The sequence below is a fragment of the Eulemur rufifrons genome, chromosome 30, assembly GCF_041146395.1.
Source record: "Eulemur rufifrons isolate Redbay chromosome 30, OSU_ERuf_1, whole genome shotgun sequence".
Taxonomy (NCBI): domain Eukaryota; kingdom Metazoa; phylum Chordata; class Mammalia; order Primates; family Lemuridae; genus Eulemur; species Eulemur rufifrons.
In genome coordinates, this window is record NC_091012.1 from 44,600,987 (window position 1) to 44,626,854 (window position 25,868).

General features: G+C 37.2%; 1 protein-coding gene and 1 pseudogene across 1 annotated transcript in view; both read left to right on the top strand.

The window, feature by feature from the left end:
• Window positions 1-25,868, top strand: part of SMARCA1 (SNF2 related chromatin remodeling ATPase 1) — a 141,754-nt gene that overhangs the window by 84,540 nt on the left and 31,346 nt on the right. The window lies entirely within an intron of this gene.
• LOC138379202 (small nucleolar RNA U3) lies at window positions 20,970-21,041 on the top strand (annotated as a pseudogene).

Below are 25,868 nucleotides of genomic sequence, written 5' to 3' on the forward strand. Positions count from 1 at the left end.
AGATATGAAGCATGACTATAAAGCAACATGACTACTTCTGTATGACTTGTGGAATGAGGGTCATTGCTTTAGAGTTATAAATTATGATTATTCCTCTTTGGGGAGGTGAAGTAGTCTAGTGAATAGACATTGCACCAGATGTCAAGAAACTTAGATCAAGTTCCCACACTTCTGATAGGCTTTAGAGATGAAGTAGCTGTATCATAGTATGGGGGAAAAAATACAGGATTTGGGAATCAAACTCATCTGGGATCTTGTCCTAGCTTCTCCACTTAACTAACATCTCTAAGCATTCATTTACCCATCTGTAATGTGAGATGACACACTAAGGGCTGACATGCAGTTGATACGTACCAGCATGGATGGAACAATTGTTTACAGCCTAGCTCTGTTCTGATTGGACCAGTGTCCACTCTGATTGGTGGGTGTCCATGTTGTACTGGTTGTTAAATATGTTGAACTATCATTCCTAATAAGACTTAATGGGTAGAGTTATTGAAAGCATAAAAATGAGACTATATATATGAAATTTTCTGGCATGCAGAGGCTACTCACTAGCTACTCACAGTTTTATTTCTTTTTTTTTTGTATGACTTTTAAAAAATGTTTTTCAGCATAAGGGGAGAGAAAAATTTCTGACACTTGTTTTTGCTGTAATGTTAAGAGCTTAAGGAAACTGTTTATATCTTATATTTATTCAGTATCCAGTAAACAGACGTTAAGTTCCTACTCTGTGTCAGGCACTGAGGGATGCTGGGGGTGAACACTGCATAGTCACTGCCCTTGATGAGTTCACAGTCTAGGAAGAGCGGTGAATTCTGATTTCAATCCAAACAACTGTAAGAATCAACACGAACCTGTAGGGTACCTTTGTGCAAATTTAGTAGAGTCTTCCTGCAGGTATAGCTGGCTTGGCAGCTGAGCTCAGGCTGGATTTCAGCTTCCACTTGCTCCCCCATCTGACTGTCCTTGTGTAGCATGCAACCTGCACAATTATACATGGCAGCCCTGAGAACTGTTATAACAGAGGTATAAACCAAGTGCAACAGACCTGTAGTAGTAGCAGGTACTGAGTTTTGCAGAAAAAATGGCATTGGGCCAAATATAGATGAAGGAGAGGCCTTAGTGTGTGTGCAAATACATAGAGGTATGAAAGAGCTGGGAGATAAGGGAATAGTGGATACTCCTACCAGATAATATATTTGGACTCCTTGTTCTGAAGAAAGGGATGACAATGTAAGTTATATTTACAGCCTCTTAAGTGGACAGTTTACCATCATTACATTTGAATGTTAAATCTATTTTATGTATAAATTAATGTTTCTTCATTTTTGTTGGACTAGATAACATTCTTTCTTTTTTTAAATTTTCATTTGTGTTCAAAAAACTGCTTTTGGTTGATGAGAACACACTGTCCTCCAAGGTTAATTATCTGAAGTCACCTAGTGTTTTTTCAACAGGCCTTGAGCCTAGACAAAGATCAGTGATCAAAGGAGGCTAAATGATTCAGTGAGGTATTATTTTTTAAAAGAATGTAGAGCCTTTTATAACTGCATTAGGAATCTGTGTTTGCTTCATAGAACATTAATTAAATCATAAAGTTATAAAGCTTAGAGATCTTTGGAGACCTTTAACTCTAATCCTCTCATTTCAAAATTATTTTATTGTTATTCTAAAAATGATGCATTCTCATTATAAAAAATTCTGGCAATTCAAAGTAAAAAGTTGAGAGCTAAAACTGCTCCAAATCTCATCACCCTGTTACAAGTGCCATTAACATGAGATGAACAGTATTCCAGATATCTCATTGTATGCATATAGACAGGTAATAGATGAATAGAACCAATTTTTGATAAACTTGGATCATATTATACATATTTTTAATCAAAATTATTCAATTTACTTTTACTGGAATTTACCAGAATAAAAATAAAATGAGGTAAAATGGAAGGAATTATGCACTTTGGAAAAATATTTATTTCTTACAAGGAGTATCAGTTTCTAAGAGATCCCTCTAAGGTTGAAGTAAAAAAATTGAAAAAAATCAAGAGGTTGGTATTACTGTGTTTTTTGCTTTCTTTTTTCAATTTTAAATAATATTGGTTGACTCCCTGCTTTGAAAGATGAGGAAATCACACGTATTTTTCACTCTTCCCTTCTAATTTTTGTTTTATACAATAACATATTATATCATCAAGGTCTATATCATTTACTTTTTGTTCTAGGAATCAGTTAGAAATTGTGTTTGACTGCTAGTCAATGGAGACATGACTACAATGACTTAAATACATAAGGATTTAGTCTCTCAGCTAAAGGAAGACTGGAGGTAGGAGTAAGTCATGGTGAGGGTTCCATGAACTCATCATTAGGGATCCATCTTCCTCTGGCTTCCTGATTTGCCATGCTAAGTGTGTGACTTTTATTTTCAAGGTTATAAGGTAGTTGCTGGAGTTCTACTCATCACGTCTACATTCTAGGCATGAAACAGAAGGCAGACGGAGAATCTGGTCAAAAACACTTCCAGCAGCCCTAACTGCCATTTGTATTTCATTATCTCCCTTTCTCATCTGCAGGGGAGACTGGGGGATGCAGTTTTTTTCCACTGAGCACATTGCCTAAGGTAGGCAGTCCCTTTGACCTCAAATTCCATACTTGCTTGGTTTTAGTTTTGTATTTACATGAATTTAATGCCTGAAACACCAGTCCATTTTACCAAAGAATCTTCATTTAGAACATTTTTATTTTGCTTACCTCTTGCCTGGATGGATTTCATCCATAAGCAGTTCTTTCCAGAGGGCTTCATGGGTACTGTGTTACCTAAATTATTGCTTGCTTGGTTGCTTTCCTAATTCCCAGGCATTGTGTGCCTTTATCATCTCCTTAGGTGGTTCCAGTTTTTAAGGATAGTGTAAAATCGTTTAATTCCTGTTTTATTCTATGGATACCTCACTCCTAGAGCCCTCCATGACCTTGCTTCAATCTGGCTGATTGCTCTCCAGTACTAATGGACAGCAGTCATCCTAGGATTTTTCTTCACCACAGTCCTTGAGTGGAGCCACTGGTTCTTGGATCTCAATGTCTTCTTTTTTGGTTTACTACTTTTTCTTGCTGGAATAGATCCTCAAGTAAGTTCCTAAGAAAGAATGTGTGAGTGATAAACTTTCTGAGTTTTAAGTGTCTGAAAATGTTTTGATTCTGTTCTCACATTTGATTGATAAATTTGTCGGTATGAAATTCTCCTTTGAAAGTACTTTTCTTTCAGAACTTGAAGGCATGGCTCAATTGTCTAGTATCCAATGTTGCTAATGAGAAATATGCCAGTTTAATTCTTGTACCTTTGTAGATCACCATTTTTTTTTCTTTTTGTAAGCTTTTAGCATCTTCTCTTTATTTTTGGTGTTCTGGAATTCACAGTGATGTGGCTTATTGTTGGGTATTTTTGATTCATTGCACTGGGCATTTGAGGGGACTCCTTTGAAATAGAAACTGTTTTTCATGAAGCTCTGTAAATTTCTCTTGCATTATTTGTTCTGATAATTTCTCCCCATCTGCTTTCTCTATGCTCTTTTCTGAAACTGCTGTTAATCAGAGTTGAAATTTTTGGATTGATCTTCTATGCCCTTATCGTTTTGTTCAGATTTCCCATCTCTTTGTCTCTTCATTCTGTTTTATGGGAAATTTCCTCAACTTTATGCTCAACCTTGTCGCTAAATTTTATTTTTGAAATCACATTTTGAATTTACACAAGCACACTTTTGTTCACTGATTGGTCCTTTGTCATAGCATTTTGTTCATGTTTTAGGGACGTGATATCTTGAATCCCTGAGGGTGCTATTTAAAATTGTTTTGTTCTTATTGATGTTTAAGCTCTCTTTATTCCATGAACTATTTCTGTTTCTGTGAGGGCCATTTTCGGTTTATTATTGATCTCTTTTCCTTTGCAAAATTTCTTCAAATGCCTGATGATCCCTGGGTGTCTTCATATATAAGAATGATGCAATAAAATATAAAGAACAGCTTGGGACCTCTGTGCTTGGGTACAGCTTATCAACTGGTCTATTTCACTTTAGAATGATCTGCTAGGGAGCCTCCAACAATCAAAAGGGAGATGGTTTTGCTCTAGAACTGTTTAATTCCTCCAGAGAAGAAGCCACCTTCTCTTGCCTGGGATAGAATTCTGGTTACGGTATTTCCATGCATGGGGAATTGGAGGTTGGGAAGAGTCATGTTTTCCATATACAGACTTTTAATTAATCCCCGTGTTCTCGGTTCTACACCTCACCCCTACTTTTTGCTGTCCCTGGTGCTTTTCAACTTTGAACTTTTCTGGGATCCTAGAGGGCATACTCATTCCTTTCTCGCCTGTATTTCTTTATATGTTCCCCAGGTTGTTGCTTCTTCTGCCCCACTTCGTCAGTTACTACATCTACATCTGCTTACTATTTTTAGAAATTCACTGATCACTCTGATCTATGGATGGTTTCTTTACTATTGTCTTCGTTTTGGGGTATATGCCATTTTTTTATTCCATTGTTGCCAGAGCATCAGTCATCTATTACCTGCTACCTGATCATTGTGTCAGCTAACAGTCCCAGGTCGTCTATGGAACTGAAGCACCAGGGTGATTATTCATGATTTAGTAAATTTGGATTCTTCCTAAAAAGACAATCTGGAGAGGAGCTTCAAGATGGCTGACTTGAGGCATCTGGTACTTGCCTCCTCCACAAAGAAGAACCAAAATAGCAAGTAGATAGTCAGACTTCAAATAGATTACCTAAGAGAGAATGCTGGAATTCAACAGAGAAGTGACAGGAAACACCTAAGTCAAGGAAGGAGAGGGAAGGAGGCAGCCTGCTTAGCCAGCTGGGATCAGCTGGGAGCCTGGAGAAGTTCCCAAATGTGGGGAAAAGGTAAGTGAGTGACCCCTCAGTGGTCCATATTCCCACCACAGACTCCTGTAATCCTAGCCATGAAGATAGTCTTTTGACCTATGTGGGACTAACATAGGGAGCTGCTTAGAGACTGCACAACAGCATTACCTCAGAGAGGGAGCTAATGCTGGATCCAATCCCCTCCTGGAGACCTAAGCAGCTACAGTAAGGCACCATTTTGAGATCCCAGCCCCCATTAGACTGCATCCTGTGCTAGGGTCCAACAGCCCCCGCATCTCCACACTCCTAGCCCCATTGACATTCCTGACCTGTGGCCAGGCACCTCTGCTGGCTGCTGCCACTAGGGTCAAAGTGTGAGCCATTGGCAGCAACCCTGTTGACCCCAGTATCAGGGCTGTTCTACATTTACAAACACCTTGAGGACAGGCTGACCCACCTTCAGCTACCACCTGGGGATGAAATGCATACTCCCTAGCCATTTGTTTATGGTTGCTGCACTGAAAGCAACCCCACCTTCCCCAGCAGCAGGTCCATAGCACAGCAGCTGCCCCCCCCATCTACACATTCTATGGAGGGCATTGGGATCACCCACCCCTGTCTACCACAACCAGGGCCCACAAGCATCACTGGGGGGCATAAGAGAAGGCTCACCTGGCCTGCCTTCATTCCCATCAGTGCCTGAGCATGCTGTTCAAGGGCCTGAGGAATCTCCCCTCCCCTATATACCACCATTGGCACTTGAGCACTCTTCCCAGGGCCTGAAGTTGGGCCTGCTCAACCTGCCATTACCACCACAGCTGGCACCCACCTGCACATGCCATCTGTGGGCCTGGGGACTGGCTCACCCAGTCCATCTCAGTCACTGCCAATACCAGTGCAGACTGCTTGGGAACCAGAGGATTGTTCTGCCACTGCTACTCCCATTACTCATGTCATTTTTGCTGCCCAGGGACCTGAGAACCTGCCTGGCCCACCACTACCATTGCCAGGAACCAAGAAAGCTGCAGGGAGGTCCAAGTCTTATACATGGAAGTGAAATGATGATACCTACCATCATGTAAACACAAGAAAGCATAAAACCCACTGGTAGGGAAAATACACAAAGAAGGAAGAGAAAGGACTCAAATGTTACCATTACAGAAAACCACCAAACCACAATGATAAATAGTAAGAGAGAAAGAAATGTATTAATATATAAACATTTGTATATAAATGAATATACAGAACAACCAGATATCAATGGATAAAATGACAGGAATAAGCTCTCACATATCAATAATAACCTCGAATGTAAATAGATTAAACTTTTCTCATAAAAGATGTAGATTGACTGAATGGATAGAAAAAAATGACCCAACTATATGCTGCTTATAAGAAACTCATCTCACCTGTGAAGACACATATAGATTGAAAATAAAGGGATAGAAAAAGATATTCCATGCAAATAGAAACCAAAAATGAGCATAAGTAGCTATACTTATATAGAAAAGACTTTAAGTGAAAAACAATAAAAAGAGACTGTCACTATATAATGATACAGGAATCAATTCAGCAAGAGAATAATAACAATTCTAAACATATAGTACCCAACGCCAGAGCACCCAGATGTATAAAGTAAATATCATTAGATCTAAAGGGAGAAATAGACTCCAATACAATAATAGTTTGGGAATTCAGCACCCCACTCTCAGCATTAGATAGATCATCTAGATAGAAAATTAACAAAAAAAGGTGTTAAACTGTACTTTATAGCAAATGGACCTAACAGACATTTACAGAACACTTCACCCAACAAATGCAGAATATACATTTTTCTCATTAGCATATGTAACAATCTCCAGGATAGATCATATGTTAGGACACAAAACAAATCTCAACAAATTTTAAAAAATTGAAATCATACCAAGTGCTATCTCAGACAACAATGAAATAAAATTAGAAATCAATAACAAGAACAACTCTGGAAACTGTACTAATACATAAAAATTAAACAACTTGTTCCTGAATGACCATTAGGTCAAGGAAGAAATTAAACAGGAAATAAAACAAATTGTTAAGTGAAAACATAATGTAGCAAACCCTGTGAGATACAGTAAAAACAGTTCTATGAGAGAAGTGTAAAGCAATAAATGCCTATATCAAGAAAAGTAGAAAGATTTCATATAAACAATCTAATGATGTACCTCAAGGAACTAAAAATGCAAGAATAAACCAAACCCAAAATTAGTAGAAAGAAAGAAATAATAAAGATCAGAGTAGAACTAAATGAAACAGAACTAAAAATATAATGGATAAAAAAAACAAAAAGTTGTTTTTTAAAAAGATAAGCAAAATGGATAAACTGCTAGCTAGACTAACCAAGAAAAGGAAAGACAAGAATTAGAAATGATAAAAGGAGACATAATTGTTATCACAGAAATGTAAAAGATCATCAGAGCCTATTATGAACAACTATATACTAACAAACTGTAAAACTTAGAGTAAATGGATAATTCTGGACACAAACAACCTACCAAGATTGAATCAGGAAGAAATAGGAAACCTAAACAGAAAAATAATAAGTAATGAGATTGAATCAGTAATAAAATGTCTCCCAACAAAGAAAAGTGCAGGACCAATGGCTTCACTGCTGAATTCCACCAAACTTACAAAGAAGAACTAGTGCCAATTCTTCTCAAACTATTCAGAAAAATTAAATACAAGGGAATTATCTGTAACTCATTCTACAAAGTCAGCATTATCCTGATACCATAACCAGATGAGGATGGCCTTTATATGACCATATATGATAAACCCACAGTTAACACCATACTGAATGGGGAAAGGTTAAAAAGCCTTTCCTGTAAGAACTGGAACAAGACAAGAATGCCCACTTACACCACTCCTATTCAACATAGTACTGGAAGTGCTAGCCAGAGCAATCAGGCAAGAGAAAGAAATAAAAGGCATCCCAATTGGAAAAGAGGAAGTCAAATTGTCCCTTATTGCAAACAACATGATCTTATATCTAGAAAAATCTAGACACCATGAATAAACTCTTAGTTATGATAAATAAATTCTGTAAAGTTGTAGGATACAAAATCAGCATTCAAAAATCAGTAGCCTTTTCATACACCAGTAATGAACTAGCTGAGAAAAAAATCAAGAAGGCAACCCTATTTACAATAGCTACAAAAGAAAATAATATACCTAGGGAAAAATTTAACCAAGGAGGTTAAAGACCTCTATAAGGAAAACTACAAAATTCTGATGAAAGAAATTCAGAGAATGAAACTGGACTGCTATCTCTCACCATATATTAAATACAAAAATCAACTCAAGGTAGATTAAAGATTTCAACATAAGACCTGAAATTATACTACTACTAGAAAAAAACATAGGAGAAACACATCAGGACATTGGTCTTGATAAAGATTTTATGGCTAAGATCTCAAAAACACAGGCAACAAAATCAAAAATAGGCAAATGGGCCTATATTAAACTAAAAAGCTTCTGCACAGCAAAGGAAACAGTCAACAGAATGAAGAGACAACCTGTTGAATGGGAGAAAGTATTTGCAAACTATTTATCTGACAAGGGATTAATAAAATAAATAATCCCATTAAAAAGTGGACAAAGGACATGAATAGACATTTCTCAAAAGAAGATACACAAATGGCCAACAGGTATATGAAAAAATGCTCAACATCACTAATCATCAAGGAAATGTAATCAAAACTACAATGAGATATCTTCTTACCTCAGGTAGCATGGCTATTACTAAAAAGACAAAAAATAACAGATGAGGAGAAAGGGAACTCATATACTGTTAATGGGAATGTAGATTAGTTTAGAAACTATGGAAAATATTATGGAGATTTCTCAAGAAACTAAAAATAGAACTACCATATGATTGAGCAATCCCACTACTAAGTACTTAGTATTTATCCAAAGGAAAGGAAATAAATACTAAGGAAATAAATATTAAGTATTTATCCAAAGAAAAGGAAATAAGTATATCAAAGGAATACCTGTACCCCTATGTTTATTGCAGCACTATTCACAATAGCAAAGATATGGAATCAACCTAAGTGTCAATGGGTGAATGGATAAATAATATGTGGTACATATACATAATGGAATACTATTTGGCCATAATAAGAATGAAACATGACATTTTCAACAACATGGATGAAACTGCATGTCATTATGTTAAGTGACATAAGCCAGGCACAGAAAGACAAGTATCACATGTTTTCATTCACATGCAGGAGCTAAAAAAGTTGATCTCATGGAGGTAGAGAGTAGAATGATAGATACCAGAAGCTGGAGAGGGTGTATGGGTGGGGGGGCGATGAAGAGAGCTTGGTTAATGGGTGCAAACATACAATTAGATAGAAGGAATAAGTTCTAATATTCAATAGCAGAGTATGGTGACTATAGTTAACCACAATCTATTGTATGTTTCAAAATAGCTAGAAGACTTGAAATATTCCCAGCACATAGATATGATAAATACTAGTGGTGACGGATCCCCTAAATTCCCTGACTTGATCATTACACATTCTATGAATGTAACAAAATATCAAATGCACCCCATAAATATGCACAAATATAATATATTAATTAAAAAAAGACAATATGAGAAACTCTGGCAAAGACAACTAAATTCTCTGGAACCCTGGGTGTTAAAATTACCTAAAGTCATTGGATAAATTAAAAACATAAGGTTTTTTTCTGACAGCATCGACAAGGACTCTGGGCAAACATTCTCCTTCTACCAGATTCTTTATGGCCTGTCCCTGGGTAGAAACTTCTTGATAGGAGCTGCTAAAGTAGAGACACTTGGGCTTTCCCATCAGATCCTTACTAGCTGTTAATTACTCAAGTTCTCTGAACCTTGTTTTTTCATCCAAGAATGAAGCTAAATTACAATATTTATCCCAAAAGGTTATTGTGAAAATTAATTGGCTTGGTGCATAATAAGTCTTCGATAAATGTGAACTGATCAAGCTCCAGAGCTTATACTTTTAATCACTATGTTAAACCATAGATTAATGGAAAAAATGGACTGTTATGCATGTTATGCCTACGGGTATTTGTTTCCTGAGAACATTTTTTTTTTCCAGAGACAATATCATGTAAGTATTTTGAAAATGTTCTATCTTCTGCTACTATTTGGAAGTGAAAATGATGTGTTCTGGAAAATTATGTTAGATAATGCAAAAAGTGATCCAGTAAGATGAAAACATTATTCGGCTTCATGAAATGAAAGTGGATAATCAACATGGCTAACTTAACATTTAAATATGCATGTATCTAAATTAATAAATTGAATAATATTAGGTAGCTATTATAATTTTAGCAATGATATCTTTAGGTCCCACGTTCTTTCTTTTATTTCCAAAAAGCAATTGACTTGAGCCATCATATCTATTGGCAAAAACCAGCTACCATGCCCCCTCATTAAAAAATAAAGTTTTTATTGCATATACAAACATTTTTTTATATTAATGGAGTCATACAATATAACATTTTATTGTATTTTTTTCAGATTTTTAAAAAGTTTATTGAGGTACAACTTAAATTTAAATGCCATAAAATTCACTTTTTAAAGTGTGCAACTCAGTGATTTATAGAGCTGTGCAATCATTACCATGATCCATTTTTTTTATTCCACCACATTATTTATTTTTAAAGGTACATTTTTCCTATTTTCAAAGTCAAGAACAAAACAACAATCTTCAATACTGTAGCATGAAGGTACTTAATATGCTTTTCTTTCCTTACTCTACAGGACACTCCCACCTCTGCTCAAATATTCCTGATGAATAGTAATTTAGAGGAGTTGGAAGTTATAGACTTTGCTTATTCTTAGATGTGGGAAGCACTGAGGTAGGGAGGGGCATGGTCCTTTCTGGAGCTGAAAGAAGGGGATAGTGGATGGAGAATGGAGAACAAGGGGAAAGTGAGATGAATGAGGCAGGTGAAGCAGGCAGGGGCTGTTCACAGAGGGCCTATGGGTCACGGTAAAGGTCTTGGATTTTCTAAAAGCAAAGAAAGACATTGACATTTTTTTTAACGAATGAAAATGTCCATATGTATTTTCAGAAAAAATTATTAGGTTGGAGCAGATATTATTTATTTACACTTGGAAGGAAGGGTTGTTTCTAAAATTATCCTTCTTATCATGTGAAGAATCAAAGTGACTATTGAAAAAGGAGATAGGAGTGCCTTCTGCTAGCAATCTTGTGGCAGCAGTTTTCTTTTTTTTTTCCTTCCTTTTTAAAAAATTTCAATAGATTTGGGGAGTACAAGTGTTTTTTTGTTACATGGATGAATTGTATAGTGGTGAAGTTAGGGCTTTCAGTATTCACCTTGCCCAAATATTATACATTGAACCCAATGGGTTGTTATTGTTCCCTCCCTCTCTTCCTCCTCTCCCCCTTCCAAGTCTCCAAAGTCCCGTTAACCACTTTGTATGACCACGTATATGTGTCATTCAGCTCCCACTTATAAGTAACTATACGTGGTATTTGTTTTTCCATTTCTGAGATACTTCACTTAGGATTATGGCTTCCAGTTCCATCCAAGTTGCTGTGAAGCACATTATTTCATTCTTTTTTATGGATGAGTAATATTTCATGGTGTGTGTATACACGCACACACACATATATGTGTATATATATCTCACATTTTTCTTATCCACTCATCAGTTGATGGGCACTTGGGCTGATTCCAAATCTTTGCAATTGCAAATTGTGCTGTGATAAACATGTGCATGTGCATGTGCCTTTTTGATATAATGACTTATTTTATCAAATGGTAGGTCTATGGTCTTTTAGTTCTTTGAGGAGTCTCCATACTGTTTCCCATAGAGGTTATACTAATTGACAATCCCACCAACAGTGAATAAGCATTCCCTTTTCACTACATCCACACCAACATATATTGTTTTTTTACTTTTTAATAATGACCAATCTGACAGGGGTAAGGTGGATCTCATTGTGGTTTTAATTGCATTTCACTGATTATTAGTGATGTTAAACATTTTTTCATGTTTGGCCATTTGTATCTCTTGTTTTGAAAAATGTCTGTTCATGTCTTTTGCCCAGTTTTTAATGGGGTTATTTATTTTTTTCTGGGTTATTTATTTTTTTCTTGCTTATTTGTTTGAGTTCCTTGTAGATTCTGGATACTAGTCCTTTGTTATATATAGTTTGCAAATATTTTTTCCCATTCTGTAGGTTTTCTATTTACTTTGTTTATTATTTCTTTTGATGTGCTGAAATTTTTTAGTCTAATTAAGTCCCATTTATTTATTTTTGTTTTTGTTGCATTTGCTTTTGGGGTCTTAGCCATAAATTCTTTGCCTAGGCCAATCTCTTTTGAAGAGTTTTTCCTACATTTTCTTCTAGAATTTTTATGGTGTTATGTCTTACATTTAAGTCTTTAATCTATCTTGAATTAATTTTTGTATATGGTGAGAGAAAGAGGTCCTGTTTCATTCTTCTGCATATGGCTATCCAGTTTTCCCAGCACCATTTATTGAATAAGGCGTCCTTTCCCCAGTGTATGTTGTTGTCTGCTTTATTGAAGATCAGTTGATTGTAGGTAGATGGTTTTATATCTGGGTTCTCTATTCTGTTCCATTGGTCTATCCATGCTGTTTTGGTTACTATAGCTATGAAGAAAATAAAATACTTAAGAATATACTTAACCAAGGAGGTGAAAGATCTCTACAAGAAGAACTATGAAACATTAATGTAAGAAATTGCAGATGACAAAAACAAATGGAAAAACATCTCATGCTCATGGATTGGTAGAATCAACATTGTTAAAATGTCCATACTGCCCAAAGTGATTTACAGATTCAATACAATCCCCATGAAACTACCAGCAACGTCTTTCACAGATCTAGAAAATGTAATCCTAAATTTAGTTTTAGAACCATGAAAGAGCTCAAATAGCCAAAACCGATCCTAAGCAAAAAGAACAAATCCGGAGCCATCACATTACCAGACTTCAAATTATACTACACAATTCCTGCTTTTAACATGTAAAATTCAGTGGCTTTTGTTATATGGTCAGAGTTGTGCAACCATCACTACAATCTAATTTTAAAACACTTTCATCATCCCATAAACTCCATACACATTAGAAGTCACTTCCAATTCCCCTCTTCTCCCAGCCTCTTTATCTACTTTCTGTTGCTATGAATTTGCTTATTCTGGGCATTTCATATAAATGGAATCATAAAATATGTGGCCTTTTGTGTCTGGATTCTTTCACTTACCATAATGTTTTCAAGGTTCATCCATGTTGTAGTATGTATCAACATTTCATTCCTTTTTTTTTTTCCCCCAGAGACAGATTCTTACTCTGTTACCCAGGCTAGAGTACAGTGGCACGATCATAGATCACTGCAACCTCAAACTCGTAGGCTCAGGTGATTCTCCTGCCTCAACCTCCCCAGTATAGGTGCAGGCCACCATACCCAGATAATTAAAAAAAATTTTTTTTTTTGTAGAGATGAGGTCTTCCTATGTTGTCCAAGCTGGTCTTGAACTCCTGGCCTAAAGCAATCTTCCTGCCTCAGCCTCCCAAAGTGCTAGGATTACAGGAGTGAGCCACCATACCCAGCCACACTTAATTCGTTTTTATAGCTGAATATTATATTATATAGATTTACTGCATTTTGTTAATCCATTCATCTGTTCGTTGGCATTTGTGTTGTTTCTACTGTTTGGCTACTGTGAATCATGCTGCTGTGAACGTTCATATACAAGGTTTTGTGTAGACATATGTTTTCAATTCTCTTGGATATATACCTAGGAGTGCTGGGTCATATTGTAGCTCTATGTTTTATTTTTTTAGGAACTGCCAATGATTCTTCTTTTCCTTCTCTTTCTCCTTCTCCTTCTTCTTCTTCTTTCTTATTCTTCAACAGGATATTGCTCTGTTGCCCAGGGTAGAGTGCAGTGGTGTCATTATAGCTCACTGCAACCTCAAACTCCTGGGCTCAAGCTACCCTCCTGCCGCAGCCTCCCAAGTAGCTAGGACTACAGGCATGCACCACTATGCTGGCTAATTTTTAAAAAATTATTTTGTAGAGATAGGGTCTCTGCTATGTTTCTCAGGCTGGTCTTGAACTCCTGGGCTCAAGTGATCCTCTCACTTTGGCCTGCCAAAGTGCTAGGATTATAGGTGTGAGCCACTGCATCCAGCTTGAGATTCTTCTTATTGATCAAGTTTTCTTTATTTTTGTTTGTATGCTCTACTCATTCCAAAGTCATACATTTTACTTCCACTCTTCTAGGAATTTCTTTAAAAATTAAATCAATATGTAATCCATTAAATGTTTACAGATAAATGTGACTTAACAAAGTCTAATATTAATCACTATATCTATTTTTCTGAAAAATGCAAGACAGTAGAACACAAATACTCATCATCACCCTTCTTCTTTCTTATTATCTAGTATATTAACTTTATTATTAAATCATCTCCAACTATTGTTTATTTTTTAATTCAGTGCTTTTTAAAATTTGTAAACATATATTTCAGTTTCTCTGCTCACCATTGTTTCTTGTGCCCTACATTTTCTTTCTGAAATTATTATTTTTTCCTTACTGAAGTACATATTTTTTTGCCTTTCAGTAAGGATCTGTGAGTGGAAAATACTCTTAGCTTTATTTATCTGAAAATTCCTTTTGTTACTTTCACTTCTTAATAATAGTTCAACTAAGTATAGGCTTCAGGGTAGCAGATTTTTTTCATCACTTTGAAGCTATCATTCCATTTTATTTGAGCCTCTATTGTCAATCTAATAGTCATTCCTCTGTAGGATCTTTTTTGGTTGTATTTTGTTTTATCTTTCATATTTTGCATAATGAGTTGCCAAAAAACCAATGATTGGTACTTAGGATCGAAGAGTTCATTACTTTGAAGCTAAATATAAAACCTGCTTCCTGAATATTCAATCTATGAAAAAACATTCTGCTAGTTTGTGGTGATCTGGAAAGTTAATTTAAACTTCACATGCGGCTGTGTATTAAATAAAAGACATCTTTATGGCATGTGTGCAATTCAGCCACTGATGCATACTCCATTTCTTAAGCTACAATACGGTGTCAAGTGGGTCAAGTGACTTCTGTTGCAAAGAGAAAGGACCACAGGAGAGAAAAAAAGGAAGGTTAAGAAAGAAAGGAAATATAAAGGAAGGAGTATTATGTTTCAAATTTTAAAAAATATGAAAGGGTAAAGCCATTTTGAACACTTGCCCTGTTGTGCAATAGTATGCTGTACATTTTTAATAAAGGACAGATCAGCATGAGATTTCTTTAATTTATATCAAAACCAGTGGTTTACAAACTACACAAGTCATCTTTGAATAAAAGGCAGAGCAAGAACTAGGACAATGCTACTTTTCTTTCTTTGGTTAAATGAGACGTAGTTGTTGGCATCACATAGGTGTTATAAAAACACAAATCCTGAAAAGGAATGCTACATTTACAAGGTATAAGATACAGGACAAATTAAGTTTAATCCACGAGTGTATTATGTTTCAGCAACTATTAATGTGTTATGTCCCAATTCCTAGTTAGTTCCCATAAGGCTTAGGGAATGACTTCATGTTCCTATAGGAGCTAAGAAGAAATGGGGTGATTTAGTTCCAGTGAGATTTCAAGATGAGCAAAAGCATTTCAAGATGGAAGGAGTTAATTTATTTAAAAAATATTTTACTTTTTATTAGGGTCATTTGAAGTTGGGGTCCCATACAAACATTTTCAAAATTGTAAATTAAATGAGTTCAGTTCATGGTGGGGAATGTCATCCTTGAGGGCACCTTAGTGATCATGCAGGCCAATCCCTGCATTTTATAAAAGGGGAAATCTAGGCTCATAGAGTTATGAGGGGACTTCAAAAAGTTTGTGGAAAAATGGAATTAAAAGATAAAAATAATAAAAACTTTATTTCTGAACATAAGCTCCATAAAGTTCAAGACACCTTTGTAAATGATGATACCAGCCATTTAGTCAATCCCTAAAGTACTGAGGGGTGCTGGGAATTTAACCATGTCAATGCAGTCTTTTCTTATTTTATGAACTGAAGAAAAATGGGTGCCTTTTGAAGATTTTTTTTTAAAGATTAGGAAACAAAAGAAGTCAGGAGAACGTAAGAGATTCTACATCACCGTTATTTCTTATAGCTGAGTAATACTCCATGGTATACATATACCACATTTTACTAATCCACTCATGTATTGATGGGCATTTGGGTTGTTTCCACATCTTTGCGATTGTGAATTGTGCTGCTATAAACATTTGGTTGCAGATGTCTTTTTTATAGAATGTCTTTTATTCTTTTGGGCAGATGCCCAATAATGAGATTGCTGGATCAAATGGTAGGTCTACTTGAATCTGTTTAAGGTATCTCCATAATGCTTTCCACAGGGGTTGCACTAGTTTGCAGTCCCACCAGCAGTGTATGAATGTTCCTGTCTCTCCACATCCACGCCAACATGTATTGTTTTGGGACTTTTTGATAAAGGCCATTTTCACTGGAGTTAAGTGATATCTCATTGTGGTTTTGATTTGCATTTCCCTGATGATTAGAGATGTTGAGCATTTTTTCATATGTTTGTTGGCCATTCCTCTATCTTCTTTTGAAAAATTCCTGGATAGAGTTGGAACCCATTCTACTAAGTGAAGTATTCCAAGAATGGAAAAATAAGCACCACATGTACTCACCAGCAAATTGGTTTCCCTGATCATCACATAAGTGCACATTTGGGAATAACACCAATTGGGTATCAGGCAGATGTGGGGGCAGGGAGGGGATGGGTGTATACCTACATGATGAGTGCGATGTGTACTGTCTGGGGAATGAACACTCTTGAAGCTCTGACTAGGGTAGGTGGGGGGGCATGGGCAATATACATAACCTAAATTTTTGTACCCCCATAATATGCTGAAAAAAAAAGTAAGTCATAAGGAGCCAACTCAGGACTGTAAGGTGGATGCCTAATGATTTCCCATCAAAACTCACAATATTGCCATTGTTTGATGAGAGGAGTGAGTAGAAATATTGTCGTGGTAGAGAAGGACTCTCTGATGAAGATTTCCCAGGTGTTTTTCTGCTAAAGGTTTTGCTAACTTTCTCCAAACACTCTCATGATAAACAGATGTTATTCTTCTTTGGCCCTCCAGAAAGTCAAGAAGCAAAATGCCTTGAGCATCCAAAAAAAACCTGTTGCCATGACTTTAGCTATTGACAGCTCCACTTTTGCTTTGACTGGACCACTTCCACTTATTGGCAGCCATGGATTTGATTGTGCTTTGCCCTCAGGATCACATTGGTAAAGCCACGTTTCATCTCCTGTTACAATGATTCTAAGAAATGCTTCAGGATCTTGATTCAACTTGTTTAAAATTTCCATTGAAAGCTCTACTATTGTCTGTTGTAGCTGATCTGGGTGCAATGGTTTTGACATCCATCAAGGAGAAAAGTTGCTCAGCTTTAATTTTTCTGTCAGAAATTGTGTAAGCTGAACCAACGCAGATGTCTATGGTACTAGCTATTGTTTCTATTGTTAATTGTCACTTCTCTTCAATTAGGACATGAACAAGATGATTTTTTTTCCTTGCAAGTTGATGTGGATAGTCTGCTGCTGCAGGCTTCATCTTCAACATCATCTCGTCTTTTCTTAAAATGAGCTATCCATTTGTAAACTGCTGACTTCTTTGGGGTATTGTCCCTGTAAACTTTTCGTAGAGCATTATTGATTTCACCGTTCTTCCACTCAAGCTTCACCATAAATTTGATGTTTATTCTTGCTTTAATTTTAGCAGAATTCATGTTGCTCTGATAAGAACTGTTTTCAAACTGAAGCCTTATCCTTCTTAGTACCTCAAACTGGATCCTGTTCAAACATGTTATAAAAAGTTAATAAGAGTTTATTTTGATGCAAAATAATTTTGAAATCTATACATAGTTTTTTCATAATATACATTTTCCATGAACTCTGAAGACCCCTCTATCAGTGCCCATCTCCATTTTTAAATCATTTCCTATTTTCCTTATATTGGCTAAGTTTCAGGAAGGAGATAATTGGTTCTATCAATTGTTATAGCTTAATGAAAGTCTCAACCATGTTTACCTGCTTTTCTTCCAGTGTAAATGAACCACAAGTCAAGGCAAATCATTCCATAGCCCTTGTTTAGAAAATGTATGATTTTTATATTGTCCCCATTAAAGCAATGCAGTCCACTAACTATGACCTCAAACATGACCTTCTTTGAAAATGAGTGCCTCTCAGTGTGAAACGTTCATTCTTATGGCCAAGATCATGCTGGGATTTGAGGGTTTGTAACCGAGGTCTCAGGTTCCTGAGCATAGTGCCTAATGTTGCTTTCTTTCCTGTGGCATTTGCTTGTTTTTTGTGCTTTATTGCAACTAAAATATTGACATCACCCTGCCCTATCCCACTAACCATTGCAAATGCCATAGAATGAAAATCCTTTGCAATAAACCACAAATAACAGTGTTTGGTCTTGTTGCCTTAACAGCTAAAAAGACAGGCTGCATGCCAAATGATGTCTGTTAGATACTTGCTGAGCATGTAGCCTGTATGAAGCATAGGGGGGCGGGTAAGCAAGCAAATGCACGGTCACTTCTCTAGGGGAGTTTACAGTCTCACCAGGGTGATAAGACTAATGTACCTCAAACACAGAACTATTAAGTTAGAGGTAGTGGATAATGATTGCTAAAACAAGAACAGAGGAGCACATGGTCAGTGTAAATTTGCATCAAGGAATGACTTTGAGAGAGGCTAAGGTCTCAAGATTGACTTGGAATAATTTTGATCGGCAGGGGAGTGAAAAGGATGCACAAAAACTAACGTGAGGTTGGAAATATAAGGAGGCCAGACTGATACGGTTGAAGATTGATATCAAATTATTAGAGTAAGATAAGTCTAGATTGGGGTGTGTCTTAAATATGTAGAATCGAAGATTAGAGCTGAAAGGCCATTGCTAATATTCCAGCGGGAACTGGAATATCTAGTCCAGTGTGTAATTCCTATAGTTTTCATTAGAATTTTTTAATCCATGGAATTCTTTCTTCAAATAGAATCATATATAAAGAAGCTGAATATGTAAAACAGAAAAAAGCAAAAGTACTTTGGTTGAATTTGGGCAAGATCAAGATCAGCCCAATTCCTACATTTTAAGAGTGAGAAAACTGAGACTCAGGAACAGAAAATTATCTCCATGTCATTAAATCCAGTGGACACTTAGTCCTTATCTTGCTTGGCTTCTCTGCAACATACTGCATTGTTCACTGCTCCCTCTTGCTAAACATATTCCCTTTCCATGTCTTTCATGGTACAACTCTCCAGGTTTTCCTTTTACTTCTCTGCCTCCTTCCACTCAGTCTCATTTGGGAGTTCATTCTCTTACACCTAGACTTTAAATGCTGGATTTCTCAGGACTTCTGCCTAAGACTGTTTTACTTTTTGTTCTACATTCTCTGCCTATGCAATCGTATCTGATGGCTTCAAGTATAGTTGACCCATGAACAGCATGGGAGTTAGGGGTGCCAACCCTCAGTGCAATTGAAAATCCATGTATAACTTTTGACTCCACCCTAAACTTAACTACTAATAGCCTACTGTTTGGTTTTCTTGAATTTCAAAATATTAATTAAGGGGGTACAAGTGTTTTCGTTACATCTATAACTTTGTATAATGCTTAAGTCAGGGCTTTTGGTGTGCCTATCACCAGAATAGTGTTCATTGTACTCAATAGGTAGTTTTTATCCCACATCCCCTACCACCATCCCCGCTTCTTGGTTTCTCATGTTCTTTGTATTGCTTTGTGCCTGTGCATACATTAGCTCCCACTTATTGGTGAGAACATACGGTATTTGGTTTTCCATTCCTGGGATACTTCACTTATGATAATGGTCTCTAGTTCCATCCATGTTGCTGCAAATGACATTATTTCATTACTTTTAATGGCTGAGTAGTAATCCATGGTGTATGTGTATGTGTGTGTATGTATATGTATATGTGTGTGTATATATATAAATGTGTATATATATATATATATATCACATTTTTTATCCACTTGTGAATTGATGGACACTTAGGTTGATTCCATATCTTTGCAATTGTGAATTGTGCTGTGTCTTTTTTTTAATATATAAAAGGATTTCATTTCCTTTGGGTAGATATCCAGAAGTGGGATTTCTGGATCAAATGGTAGGTCTACATTTATTTCTTTGAAAAATCTCCATACTGTTTTCCATAGAGGTTGTACTAATTTGCAGTCCCACCAACAGTGTATAAGCATTCCTGTCTCTCTGCGTCCACCTCGGTATCTACTGTTTTTTTACTTTCTGATAATGGCCATTCTGATAGGTGGTATCTCATTGTAGTTTTAATTTGATTTCCTTGATGATTAGTGATATTGAGCATTTTTCCTATGTTTGTTGGCCATTTTTCTAGCTTCTTTCAAAAAACTTCTGTTCATGTCTTTTGTCTACTTTTTGATAGGGTTGTTTGATTTTTTCTTGCTGATTCTTTGTAGATTCTGGATATTAGTCCTTTGTTTGATATATAGTTTGTGAATATTTTCTCTCATTCTGTAGGTTGTATATTCACTCTGTTGATTATTTCCTTTGCAATGCAGAAGATTTTTAATATAATTAAGTCCCATTTATTTATTTTTGTGGCTGCTATATTTGTCTTTGAGGTCTTAGTTATAAATTCTTTGCCTAGGCTGATGTCTAGAAGAGATTTTCCTATGTTTTCTTTTAGAATTTATAGTTTCATGCCTTAAATTTAAGTCTTTTTAAAAAAATTTCAGACTATTATGGGGGTACAAACATTTTGGTTACATGAATTGCTGTTGTACAGTTTGGGTCAAAGTTACAAGTGTGCCCATCACCCAGGTAGTATGCATTATACCCACTGGGTGTGAATTGACCCATCCTCTCTTTCTCCTATCCCACTTGCTTGATTTCTGTTGAGTTTTACTTCCATATGTGCATATGAGTGTTGATTGATTAGTTCCAACTTAATAGTGAGTACATAAGACTATACTTTCAGGGGTCATTTCTATAGTTTGTCACATTTAAGTCTTTAATCCATCTTGAATTAATTTTTGTATATGGCGAGAGATAGATGTCCTATTTCATTCTTCCACATGTGGCTATACAATTTTACCAGCACCATTTATTGCATAGGGCTTTCTTTCCCCAGTATATGTTGTTGTCTGCTTTGTTGAAGATCAGTTGATTGTAGGTAGGTGGTTTTATATCTGGGTTCTCTATTCCATTCCATTGGTTTATATCTCCATTTTTATACCAATATCATGCTGTTTTGGTTACTATAGCCTTGTGGTATAATTTGAAGTCAGGTAATGTGATGCCTCCAGATTTTTTCTTTTTGCTTAAGATTGTTTTTGGCTATTTGGGCTCTTTTGTGATTCCAAATGAAGCTTAGGGTTATTTTTTCTAGATCTGTGAAAGGCAATGCTGGTATTTTGATGGGGATTGCATTGAATCTATAAATCACTTTGGGCAGTATGGACATTTTAACAATGTTGATTCTACCAATCCATGAGCATGAGATGTTTTTCCATTTGTTTGTGTCATCTGTGATTTCTTTCATTGGTGTTTTGTAGTTCTCCTTGTAAAGATCTTTCACCTCCTTGCTTAAGTATATTCCTCTGTATTTTATTTTCTTTGTAGCTATTGTGAATGGTTTTGAATCCTTGATTTGACTCTGAGCTTGACTGTTATTAGTATATAGAAATGTTACTGATCTATGTACATTGATTTTGTAACCTGAGACTTTGCTGAATTTATTTGTTAATTCTAGGAGTCTTTTGGTGGAGTCTTTAGGGTTTTCTAGATACAAGATCATATCATTAGTAAACAGGGATAGTTTGACCTCCTCTTTCCTGATTTGGATGCCCTTTACTTCTTTCTTTTGCTTGGGTTTTCCTTTATAAATTACTGGATATTTTCACCTCTTGTCTCATAGGACTTCTTCCTTTGTGTTGACCTTGGCCAGTATGATGACCATATGCCTTGTCAATGCCCTTTTTGCAATGTCTCTCCCAGGTGTTTGTTGAACTTCTTGTATCTGGATGTCTAAATCTCTAGCAAGGCCATGGAAGTCTTCCTTGATTATTCCCTTAAATATTCCAAGCCTTTTTGCTTTTTCTTCACCCTCAGGGATGCCTATGATTCTTATATTTTGCTGTTTTACATAATCCCATATTTCTTGTAGGTTTTGCTTGTTCCTCTTGATTGTTCTTTATTTTTTACTGACTGGGTTAATTTAAGAGAGTTGTCTTCAAGATTTCAAATTCTTTCTTCTGCCTGGTCTAGTCTGTTCTTAAAACTTTCTACTGTGTTTTATATTTCCCTAAATGAATTCTATTTCCAGAAGTTCTATTTTTTTAAGTATATCTATCTCTTTAGTAAATTTTTCATTCATTTTTCTGAATTATTTTTCTTATTTCCTTCAGTTAGTTTTCCATTTTATCTTGGATCTCACTGAGCTTCCTTACAATCCATATTTGGAATTCTTTATCTGTCATTTCAGTATTTTCATTTTTGTTGGGATCCATTGCTAAAGAGCTGGGATGTCCTTTCACTGTGATTTTTTCATGCATATAGAGTTCTGGTGCTGATTCCTTCTCATGTGAGGCAGCTGTTGCTTCTTGTTTTTGGATTTTATTTTGTTTAGAAGGGGCTTTCTTTCCCCCTCATTCTTAAGGGTATGTCTTTAGCACATGTTGCGTAAGGACCTTTAGCTTTGCTTGTGGGTACTTTGATGGAGGTCTAGGTTCTGGATGGATACCTTGGTTATAGATATCCTTAATGTGGTGTTTTCTCAATTGCTAGCTTTTTGTAGGCTGTAGAGGTGGTGTATTGTGTGTGTGGGCAGATTTCCTGTCTCTTGTTGACAAGGGGAGATGGAGCTCTTCGAAATTCTTTCTCTTTCCCCAACACTGTGGTCTTCTTAATAGTGTGAATTATTAATATATTGGGATGCCCCGTTTAATCTCTGACACAGTAGGTGGTGCTTGTGGGTAAGAGCCAGCCATGACCTGTATGATTGAATTAGTAAATGCTATAATGGGCTGTACAAGTTGTTCTCCCTATCAGTAGATGTTTTCAGGGAAGAACCAGCTGTAGTGGTGCTTTTAAGGACCTGTGACCAGCTCTAATTGATCAGGAGAAGCACTCAGATGTCCCAGGTGGTGGGCAGGGCTCTGGAGCTCCTGGGGCCAACTCCTTGTGCTCCACCACAGCAGAGGCTGATGCATTGAGTAAGGCCAGGTGAGCTGGATCATATGAGCCTTTGTTCAGGCTCCACAAAGGTGAGCACAAGAGCTGTCTTGGCAGGGGTTGAGGGTCAGCTCCCAGGCCTCTGGAGAAAGCCACCAGGGAGGGCCTGAAGTGGCCTCACCAAGCCAAAAGTCTGCTCATTGGGGAGGGACCATCCAGGATGCACAGTCTGGAAGAAAGGAGTGTGCTTTGCTCTTCTCCCTCTTCTCTTGCCCCACATAGCTCCTTATGGCATCTAGCCACAAGCAGCCACCCACACTAGCTAATCTTACAAACAGTGGTGCTGCAGGCTGGGAGCTTCCCTGCCTAGTAACCCACCATGGACCCAAAGCATGGCTTTTCTGTTGCAGAAGGGGCACTCTGTGAGTGTGCTGTGGCTCGGATCCACACTGCACTCTCCTTTTGTTTTTGCCCACATGGGCTCCCTTGCCTCTCAAGATTAGCTCACAAATTTCCCCTCCATGACCATGAGCAACATGATTGAGTCCTGGGGGTACAGGATCTGGCCTTTGGGCCTGTCCTCTGATCCCCCAAGTTCAATGCCTGACCATGCCAAGGAGAAGTGTGCTGGTCCTGAGTTGCCCATAGAATGCTCAAACAGGCTTAATGTCTCTCTGCTTCAGGGTACGCCCTGTTCTGCTGGAGCAGCCAGGTAAGCAGCCCCAGGGAATGCTGGCAGGCAGGGAGCTCACAGTCCAACACCTCTTGGTCTGCTATAGGTCTTTAAGAGCAAAGGTGTGATTCCTGACTCTCTGTGGAAGCCTCAGTGTGGTGGGCATATCAACAGAGGGGAAGTAGCTGCTCCTGAGAGCCCTAGCTCAATCATCCCTTGGGGCACCCATGCCAACTTACATGGGATCTGCCACATGGGTGGGGGAATGGAAGGGGAAGTGGAAGAGGAGGGAGTGGAAGGGGAGGAGAAGAATCTGAATGGAGGAGAGCTGGCACTCTGGTTCCCTTTGTCCCTCTCTTCAGAAGGCAGCCTGCCCTGAATGTCCAAACTCTGGGATCACACAGTTCCCCTGGGATGCACCAGGCCCCTGTGGCCACCATAGTCTGGGCAGGAGTTGGAAAGTGTTTGCATGCAGACTAGTGACAAGAAAACTGAAGGGGTGAAGCTCCCTAGGGAGGACAAAGGCACACACAAAGGGTGGAGAAGCAGTATGGTGCCTGCTGCCTCAGCTGAGGTCTGTGGTGAGGGGGAGCATCCCCAAGGGGGCTGGCAGCCTGGTGCTTTGTTCTCAAGAAGCTCCCAGTTCACTGGTAGCAGCAGCTTTTGGGCTCATGAGAATAAAGAAGCTCTCCAGCTAATATTTTTACTATTTCACTCTCATACTAGGGATCAAATTTCTTTACACACCACCATTACAGTCCTGGAGTATTTTAAATATGATGTTGTATTACTTATACGATCGAGTTTTATGCTTTCATATGTTTTACGTTATTAATTAGTGGTCTTTTGTTTCAGCTTGAAAAATTTCCTTTAGCAATTCCTATAAAGCAGGCCTAATGGTGATGAACTCTCTTAGCTTATGTCTGAAAAAGTTTTTATTTTTCCCTCATTTCTGAAAGATAGCTTTGCTGAGTACAGTATTCTTGGTTGGCAGCTTTTTTTTTTTTTTGAGACAGAGTCTCGCTCTGTTGCCTAGGCTAGAGTGCCGTGGCATCAGCCCAGCTCACAGCAACCTCAAACTCCTGGGCTCAAGCAATCCTTCTGCCTCAGCCTCCCAAGTAGCTGGAACTGCAGGCATGTGCCCCCGTGCCCAGCTAATTTTTTCCATATATATATATATATATATATATATTTAGCTATCCAAATCATTTCTCTCTCTCTCTCTTTTTTTTTTTTTTTTAGTAGAGATGGGGTCTCGCTCTTGCTCAGGCTGGTCTTGAACTCCTGACCTAGAGCGATCCTCCAGCCTCAGCCTCCCAGAGTGCTAGGATTACAGGCGTGAGCCACTGCACCTGGCCTTGGTTGGCAGCTTATTTTTTTTTTCCTTCAGCACTTTGAGTATATCATTCCATTCTCTACTGGCCTGCAGGGTTTCTGCTGATAAATCCACTGATATCTGTACTGGGACTCCCTTGTATGTGATCAGTTTCTTATCTCTTCCTGCTATCAGAATTTTTTCTTTGTCTTTGATTTTTGATAATTTGATTATTGTGTGTCTTGGTAAACTCTTCTTTTGGTTGAATTTGATTGAAGACATCTATATTTTCTGTACCTGGATGTTAGCATCTTTCCTCATATTTGGGAAGTTTTCAGCCGTTATTTCTTTAAATATACTCACTTGCCTTTTTTCAATCTCTCCTTCTGAAACTTTTATTATGCAAAGATTTGTTCTCTTGATGGTGTCCCATAATTACTGTAGGCTTTCTTCATTCCTTTTCATTATTATTTTCTTTTTCCACATTTGATTGGTTAATTTCAAATGTTCTGTCTTCTAGCTCACTTATTTTTTCTTCTGCTTGTTGAGTCTTCTGTAGAAGCTTTCTAGGGAATTTTTAAGTTCAGTTGTTACATTCTTCATGTCTAGGATTTCTTTTTTTTATAGTTTCTATTTCTTTGTTAAGCTTCTCATTTTGTTCATCTATTGTTTTCTTTTTTTTTTTTTTTTTTTTTTTTTT